Source organism: Triticum dicoccoides, chromosome 7B, assembly GCF_002162155.2.
Source record: "Triticum dicoccoides isolate Atlit2015 ecotype Zavitan chromosome 7B, WEW_v2.0, whole genome shotgun sequence".
In the NCBI taxonomy this organism is placed as follows: domain Eukaryota; kingdom Viridiplantae; phylum Streptophyta; class Magnoliopsida; order Poales; family Poaceae; genus Triticum; species Triticum dicoccoides.
The window spans coordinates 611,575,489-611,584,216 of record NC_041393.1 but is presented as its reverse complement, the minus strand read 5'-3'; the positions used below and the strand labels follow the sequence as shown (position 1 = coordinate 611,584,216).

Below are 8,728 nucleotides of genomic sequence, written 5' to 3'. Positions count from 1 at the left end.
AAAGATGACTGTACTTGTATTTGGTTTTCACTGGGTTAGTACATGATGAATGCGCACATGGAGTTCCTTCAGAATCAAGAAAAGAAAAGCTTTGGGTTGAGAGAAATTTTCAACACTGCTTTATTTTAAAATTTGTGATTTCTGATGTTGGAGTTGAGGATGTCATGATTTCCTTGTTTTGTTATTCATGGAAAATGCAGCAACTTTGTGCTTATTTGTTTGCCTAAATGCTCTGCATTGTCCTCTACGTTAAGAAATAAATAGAAGACAGAGTAGTATGTGATTTTCTAAACATGTATATTGCTGAAGCACCTTTTCTGTGAGATTCAATATAGCTATTCATTTTATTGTTATATGATGCATCATTTTGTTTTCCTTATCTGGCTGTGTTTGTACTACTTTTCGACGAGAGGGATATAACATGAGAGCTTCAGTGTGAATTTTTTTTAAAGAGTCATCAAAAGATAACATTTGCAAGCAAACTCTGCTTTTCTACCATATTTTGTATGCACACCTTAAATCCTTAATATATACTCCCTCCGTCCCAAAATTTTCCGCCTCAAAAGACGGCCAAAGTGGCCCTATGAAATAGCATTGGCTGCTTGGCATCCAAACATCACGAAGCATCGCCATATCTCCACCAAGTGTAACTATCAATCAACCTGTAAATAGTTCAGATTTCCTACACACACTCATTTACAGTAAATACTAGTCAGAATGTTAGTATCCTAATAAGCCGAAGCAACAGCAAGGAAAAAAAATATAAAAAAAAACGCAGAAAATGAAATATACGACGAATTAAACACGGAACTAAAATAAACCTAGTCTATAGCCTAACACGGTCACTCGACGCTAGTCCCCGGCAATGGCGCCAAAATGATCGATTGTAATATAGCAGGGTTTTTATGCCCAAACTACGGATGTCGTGTTCTCCACAGGGACTAGACGACGGCGACTATGCTCTGGGTAAAGCTAGGTGACAGAATTTAGATGATGAGAACAAAAAGTAAACCTAAACTATCAATGATTGTCAGCAAACAAAATTGGGGATAAGCAACAAGGGAGAATCAGATTTTACTCAATATCTTTTTGGTATTTTCATCAAACTTGAGAATCTAAAACACTAACACAAAGGGGAATAATATGACAAGGACACATATATAACTATCATACATGAACAAAGGGAAGAAACAATACTAAGACAGGGACGAAAATATATCACAACACAAACACACATATATGTATATATCACAGGACACCACACATATGAAGAATACTGTATCACTAAACAAAGTATGACAGGTCAAATATTTCGCATAACAAACATATATATCCACATGTACATAGCTAACACAGGGACTAAGAATTTAAAGAGGTTCAAACTTCTCACTTGACAGAGCACACAAACAACACAAAAATTGACTAGTAATCTTAGTTCTTACAAAAACACTAATTGATAAACAGGGCACATATATTGAATAATACTACTAGACAAGTACAGGTCTCTGAACTAAACAGAATACTTAATACATTACAATTTCCATGAATTACAGAGAGGGGGAAAGAGAACAGCAGGTTCAGTTGGAGACGAGCAGCAGCAGAGATAAGGGAAGAAGAGAGAAGCAGCAGCAAGGTTAGGAGCAGCAGGGGACGCAGAGAGGAAGCAGCAGCAGGCGTTGAGGGAGAAGAGAAAGAGCAGCAGGCTGGGGTTCAGAGAAGATTAGGAGCAGCAGCTAGCAGCGTTGGGTTCAGAGAAGAAGAAGTGGCAGCAACAAGTTAAGGTTCAGAGCAGCAGCAAGGTGAGGAAAAGAGGAAGAAGAACAGCAGGGCAAGAGAAGAAAGAGGCAGCAGCAGGAGGTTGGAGAAGGGAGAAGAAGCAGTAGGAAGAGAAGAAGAAGATCAGCAGCACGGGGGCGCTCACGCGGAGGACCAGGCGCCCGTGACCCTCTTGTCTGGTCGGGCGCGCGAGGTGCGGCGGTGGCTGGAGATGGTGGCGATGGTGGATGGATTTGGTGGCGTGTGGTGGGTGGTGGAGATGGCGCGGTGGAGCTGGTGGAGATGGCGCGGTGGAGCTGGTGGAGGCGTGGGGAGGAGCTGATGACGCGCCACCACGCCGGCCTAGCCGTGGCGGCGGCCGGAGTAGGAGAAGGAGGGGTGAGGGAGAGATTTGTGTGCCAGGCCCGATTGCAATGGAGATGCGGCTAGGGATTTTGATCCCCTCCCAGATCTGCATTTTTGCACTTTTGCCCTCCTTCTCTTCTTTAGCCTCAAGTAGATCCCTTTCTTCTTTAGTTTTGGCCCTCCATTTCTTTAATTCTTCATACTCGAGTCCCCCTTCTCTTCTATTGGCCCTCGGTCTTGTATCCTCTTTCTTTGTAGACAAGATCTTCAAGATTATAGTGCCTTATCGCACTTTTCTGCAAAATAAACAAATGACAAGTAAATGATCTTTTATATGATTTTCATTCAAATATATCACAACTCATAGCAAGAATGGATGGATATATCACGATAGATGCTAAATTTGAGTGCCAAATTATATATATGAAATGCACTTATCAAGTTCCCCCACACTTAAATCTTTGCTTGTCCTCAAGCAAAGGAATATGTCAAGAACTAGATAGTGAATTGTGAGCTGACTAGAGAATGTCCAAGTGAAGTAGATCTCTAAACAATGCATGCTTTGGACTTATCTAGTGAAAATCAGTGGTTAAGAGTGCTACAGAGCAATAGAATACTAGTAAGCATGACCATTTTAAACTTTTACAATGATAAAAGAGGATCAACAAGTTTAAATGATGACTGTGCCAAATGGTTCCTAAAGAGAGCATGATCCCAAGAACAAAATGAACTGGAATTAAATCTTGTGATCAAATCACTTATTTACAGAGATAAAGCAATGATTATATTATTATTAGTCTCACCATAGGAACATACCACCGATCCCGAGAACATGGTATACACCTGGCTCGACCAATTATTAGTTTTTTTTGTTTGTCTCCCCAAAGGAACATACCACCGATCCCGAGAACATGGTATACACCTGGTTTGACAATTACAATTTTATTTATTTATTACTGTCCAAGCTACCAGATTTCACATGCCACCGATCCAGGGAACATGACATGCTACTGTAGGTAGACCAGACTTATATATTCATTATTACTTATCTTAAATGAACAACGCATAAGAACAAAAACAGGAATCATCACTTCTCCATGTCTGGTTCACATGCTACCGATCCAGGGAACATAGCATGCTAATTCATAGTGGTTAGGTGATTGCTCTCAATGGGAAGACACTTGGCACAAATTCAGCATCTAAACGTGGTGATCTAGGTGTATCATAGTAAATGCAGAAAATGACGAAGTTTTCTAGTGTACTAGGGATTTGAGCACTCAAAACTAGTAGTTCTCACTAATTTTAGCAAAGCATGCATGGTGTAGATCACTAGTTTACAAGGCATTCAAAAATCAAGTTCACAAATTCACATCAAGCACAATGCCAAAGGTGAGATTCAGCTTGACAACAAGTAATAACTGGCTCAAGCAACCCAACTAGCAATTGAATTCAGCATGTATTTATGATATTCAGAATGGGTCATGAAACAGCTCACCGGGCTTAATGAAGTAGCACTCGCTTGATCACCTCACCAACTGCATCTCTTCTCCTTTCCTTCCTTATGGATGCTCCAGCTTCACTCTTCTTCGTGTGTGCCCCATTGCTTCTCCTCACCGCCATGCTTTGAGTCCACCAGGATCCCATGGGATGTCCATCTCAAACTTGGTCAGCCCACAATGAATGGTACACAAGCGTAAACCTGAAAGAACACTCAACAAACAAGCCAATACAAATGATAGGGACAATGCCCTCTACGTCATCAATAGAGTATCCTATCACATAAGCATATCTAAGCATATGACAAATAGATATCATCAATAGACCGCATGTTGCATAGGCAGTATCCATGATATGGCATATCTTGTTGAGAAAGCTGAGATCATACCTGAGATAGTTAGGAAGAAGCTTCAGGACTACCTCCATTGAAGATACCAAGTGAGGTGTGGTAGTAGAAATTTCCACCGGATTCGTGTCAACAAGTGAAATAGAGCTTGACTCCTTGACATCTGAATCCACCTCACCATAATCAACCATGAAGCTCTCCATCTCAGGCTCAAGTGTTGAAGAATCAATGCAGCTAACATCATCAAAGGCGAACTTCTCCATATCTGGCTCTAGCAACACATGATCAATATCAACTAAAGGTGACTCCTCAATATCAAAAGCAACGAACTGCAGCTCTGGCTCATCCATGTTAGAATCATCACAATGCAAAATTGAATCTCCAACACTAGTATCCAGATGATCTGTAGAGTGTGTGTCAACTAGAATGGTGTCATAATCGTCAAATATAATCCATGCAAGCTCAACCTTGTCACACTGAGATAGAGGCTCATGCTTTTGTGTAAAAATTGGTGGTTGAGGTGTAGTGATTTGTTGCAAGCAAACCAATGAATCAGATGCGGGCTTCTTATTGTACCACTGAAGTTGGTGGAAAGCTATGCTCTCAATCAGCAGAAAAGCTTCATCAAGTGTCTTGTTTGTAATAGCTCCACCCGCTGCCATATCGACATAAGCTCGAGTGTTCGAAGTCAATCCTCTATAGAATATCTGCAACTCTAACCATCTCTCGAGCCCATGATTAGGACATCTCCTGAATAAGGCTTTGTATCTCTCCCAAGCATCATTCAAGCTCTCGCCTTCACGCTGAACAAAATTGAAGATCTCATCTCGAATTGCGGACTGCTTGTGTAGTGGGAAATATTTATCCAAGAAAGCTCGTGATATCTCATTCCAACCGAATGATCTTGATGGCAAGGATCGATACCAAGCACGAGCACCATCTCGGAGAGAGAATGTGAACAACATGCACTTGATAGCTTCTTGAGGAACTCCATGGTACTTTACTGTATCTGAATACTCCATGACTCGGAGCAAGTGCTCGTCAGGATCTTCATTAGGCAACCCTCCAAACTGATGTTGTTGAACCAAAGCAATAAGACCAGGCTTTAGCTCAAAATTTTCCGCCTCAAAAGACGGCCAAAGTGGCCCTGTGAAATAGCATTGGCTGCTTGGCATCCAAACATCACGAAGCATCGCCATATCTCCACCAAGTGTAACTATCAATCAACCTGTAAATAGTTCAGATTTCCTACGCACACTCATAAACAGTAAATACTAGTCAGAATGTTAGTATCCTAATAAGCCGAAGCAACAACAAGGAAAAAAAAATATATAAAAGAAACGCAGAAAATGAAATATACGACGAATTAAACACGGAACTAAAATAAACCTAGTCTATAGCCTAACACGGTCACTCGACGCTAGTCCCCGGCAACGGCGCCAAAATGATCGATTGTAATATAGCAGGGTTTTTATGCCCAAACTACGGATGTCGTGTTCTCCACAGGGACTAGACGACGGCGACTATGCTTTGGCTAAAGCTAGGTGACAGAACTTAGATGATGAGAACAAAAAGTAAACCTAAACTATCAATGATTGTCAGCAAACAAAATTGCGGATAAGCAACAAGGGAGAATCGGATTTTACTCAATATCTTTTTGGTATTTTCATCACACTTGAGAATCTAAAACACTAACACAAAGGGGAATAATATGACAAGGACACATATATAACTATCATACATGAACAAAGGGAAGAAACAATACTAAGACAGGGACGAAAATATATCACAACACAAACACACATATATGTATATATCACAGGACACCACACACATATGAAGAATACTGTATCACTAAACAAAGTATGACAGGTCAAATATTTCGCATAACAAACATATATATCCACATGTACATAGCTAACACAGGGACTAAGAATTTAAAGAGGTTCAAACTTCTCACTTGACAGAGCACACAAACAACACAAAAATTGACTAGTAATCTTAGTTCTTACAAAAACACTAATTGATAAACAGGGCACATATATTGAATAATACTACTAGACAAGTACAGGTCTCTGAACTAAACAAAATACTTAATACATTACAATTTCCATGAATTACAGAGAGGGGGAAAGAGAACAGCAGGTTCAGTTGGAGACGAGCAGCAGCAGAGATAAGGGAAGAAGAGAGAAGCAGCAGCAAGGTTAGGAGCAGCAGGGGACGCAGAGAGGAAGCAGCAGCAGGCGTTGAGGGAGAAGAGAAAGAGCAGCAGGCTGGGGTTCAGAGAAGATTAGGAGCAGCAGCTAGCAGCGTTGGGTTCAGAGAAGAAGAAGTGGCAGCAACAAGTTAAGGTTCAGAGCAGCAGCAAGGTGAGGAAAAGAGGAAGAAGAACAGCAGGGCAAGAGAAGAAAGAGGCAGCAGCAGGAGGTTGGAGAAGGGAGAAGAAGCAGTAGGAAGAGAAGAAGAAGATCAGCAGCACGGGGGCGCTCACGCGGAGGACCAGACGCCCGTGACCCTCTTGTCTGGTCGGGCGCGCGAGGTGCGGCGGTGGCTGGAGATGGTGGCGATGGTGGATGGATTTGGTGGCGTGTGGTGGGTGGTGGAGATGGCGCGGTGGAGCTGGTGGAGATGGCGCGGTGGAGCTGGTGGAGGCGTGGGGAGGAGCTGATGACGCGCCACCACGCCGGCCTAGCCGTGGCGGCGGCCGGAGTAGGAGAAGGAGGGGTGAGGGAGAGATTTGTGTGCCAGGCCCGATTGCAATGGAGATGCGGCTAGGGATTTTGATCCCCTCCCAGATCTGCATTTTTGCACTTTTGCCCTCCTTCTTCTCTTCTTTAGCCTCAAATAGATCCCTTTCTTCTTTAGTTTTGGCCCTCCATTTCTTTAATTCTTCATACTCGAGTCCCCCTTCTCTTCTATTGGCCCTCGGTCTTGTATCCTCTTTCTTTGTAGACAAGATCTTCAAGATTATAGTGCCTTATCGCACTTTTCTGCAAAATAAACAAATGACAAGTAAATGATCTTTTATATAATTTTCATTCAAATATATCACAACTTATAGCAAGAATGGATGGATATATCACGATAGATGCTAAATTTGAGTGCCAAATTATATATATGAAATGCACTTATCAATGACCCAGTTTCTTTATGTTTTGAAGATGATTGGTTGTTGCTCACTTTTTTCTTCTTCAGTAGTTCACCGACGGGGCTGCATATTACGCTGTAAAAAAGTGAAACTATTAGTAATTCAGGGGTCCTTCAGAAAAGGCAGCAAGGTATATAATCTGCTACGCTTCAGCTTCCACACTGAACACAAAACTATCATGGTATTCATGTCAACATTCAGAATGTACAATGCAGCAAACTGTCACTATGGCTTCGACTAAATCGACACAACTTCTCAACCTTTACACCACTTTAACTCGCAATTTACACTGAAGCCAATGCACATCGTAGAACAACCTGCATACAGACAGAAAGACGCTAGCAAGAGCGACACGATCAGTATCAGTACAGCACAGACCAGTAGAAAAAGTAGGGTGCCAGAGCAGTTTTTTGCTCCCTTTCTTTCCTCTGGTCATCTTCTTGTTCTCAGGTTGACATTCTTCGCTCCAAGATTCTCATGCACTATCAGAACGCTCACTATTGGTTGGTGGTAGCTTCAGATCTTCTATCAAGGTATCACCTCTTTGCACAAAAGCATGCAAATTTTCTTGCCTCGAGCCGAATTTTTGTTCGTCTCTACCTTATTGGTCCAACCCACCTCGCTGCGACACCATCTGCAAGCGCCGCACCATATCACCATGTAGCCAGACACGAAATGGGACATCACAACTGTTATGGCCGGCCGGCTTAGGCCGCAAGTTATCTTAGTTTTTATTTTCAGATTAGGCAAGTTATCTTAGATTGATTCTTCTACAAGTTATTTAGAATATAAATATAGGTTGTAAGACTCTTTTTGAAGGCAAACAATAAGAAGAATATTATCTCCTATTGCCCGGCTCCCTGAGGAGCCGGAACCCTAGCCGCCAACAGCCCTAGCCGCCGCCCCTCTCCTAGCCGCGACGGCGCCCTGCCGCCGGCGCGCCCGATCCTCGCCACGTCTCCCTCCATCCTTCCCTTACCACCTACGCCCTAGACCTGGTAGAGTACTTGATCCTACCAATTTGGTATCAGGTAACCGGGTTTCGACCATGTCTCCGCCAATTCCACCGCCACCACCACCGCTGCCCGCCAACTCCTCCACCACCGCCGCCTCTGCGCCGGGCGTCACGGCCTCGCTCTCGGCGGGCACCACTGCGTCGCTCTCAGCGCCGGTCCTAACGGCACCCGGCACCACGCCGGGCCAAGGGCAGCCACAGGCCCCCGTCCAACACTCGCCGCCGCCATCACCTCCCCCGCAGCCGCAACAGTTCACGCCGGAGGCCATGGCGGGCGTCCTCAACGACCTCGTCACCGCGGTTCAAGGGATCCGCCTCTACCTGGCAGGTCCGTACGAGCCGCCCCCACCACTCCATCCAGCCATGGTCGCGGGTCAGCAGGCGCTTCCGTGGTACTCGGCACCGGGGGCCATCACCGGACTCCATCCAGCCATGGCCGTGGGTCAGCAGGCGCTTCCGTGGTACTCGGCACCGGGGGCCATCACCGGACTCCATCCAGCCATGGCCGCGGGTCAGCAGGCGCTTCCGTGGTACTCGGCACCGGGGGCCGTCACCGGAGGCTACCCGGCGCTCCCCGCCCCAGCGGCCGCACCGCCGCCTT

At 44.3% G+C, this 8,728-nt stretch overlaps 1 non-coding gene across 1 annotated transcript; it reads left to right on the top strand.

Moving 5' to 3' along the window:
- Positions 1-4,693: 4,693 nt before the first annotated feature.
- Positions 4,694-4,804, top strand: LOC119342346. The gene has a single exon (XR_005165546.1). It is a non-coding gene; the product is annotated as a small nucleolar RNA R71 (small nucleolar RNA).
- The last annotated feature ends 3,924 nt before the right edge of the window (positions 4,805-8,728 follow it).